This window comes from Condylura cristata, unplaced genomic scaffold, assembly GCF_000260355.1.
Source record: "Condylura cristata isolate star-nosed mole 26May11 unplaced genomic scaffold, ConCri1.0 scaffold00033, whole genome shotgun sequence".
NCBI classification, from domain to species: domain Eukaryota; kingdom Metazoa; phylum Chordata; class Mammalia; order Eulipotyphla; family Talpidae; genus Condylura; species Condylura cristata.
The window spans coordinates 12,247,885-12,248,567 of record NW_004567134.1 but is presented as its reverse complement, the minus strand read 5'-3'; positions in this window follow the sequence as shown (position 1 = coordinate 12,248,567).

The window sequence follows — 683 nt, the reverse complement described above, 5'->3', positions numbered from 1 at the left end:
GTGCGTTCTTGTACCCCAGTAAGCTACCTTACTCTGGCCTGTGTAGATGCACGGGGGCTTTTGTTTGGGGGGCTGGTTCCTGGGCATAGAAAGGCCTGCTGGGAAGGGGTTAGAGGGACAAGCTCTGCGCCACTCTGCCTCCCCGGCCCTGGCTTTGGGGTGTATGTGTGTGTGTGTGCCTGTATGTATGTGTCATGTGTATGCCTGGATATGTCTGTCTTACCAGGGTTTCTGTGAGGGGGGAGGGGGACTGTTCCCTTCTGCTGGGTTGTGTCTCTGGATGCCATGAGGCTGTGTATTGAGTCGGTATGTCCCTGTGGGCCGGTCTGTGTGCATGCGTGTAGTGTGCATATCTGTGTGGGTTTGATATCTCTGTATGTCTCTGCATATGTCTGTGTTGGCTTTTTCTGTACAGGTGGTATCTGTGTGAATCTGTATATAGTGTGTTGGTAGAGGGGAGATTTGTGGGTGCGCATGGTGTGTGTGTGTGTGTGTGTATGGTTTGTGTGTGTGTGCACACGTGTGGGTGTGGTGTGTCTACAGTCACTGAGACCTCTGAGCCCAGGTCTTTTCAGGGGGGCTCCCCAGGCAGCCACACCAGGGCGCGGCCGCGACATCGGGCGGGGAGGAGCGCGTGCTGGGTTCGCGGGCTGCGCCCCTGCTCCTCCCCGCAGGGCCGGGCA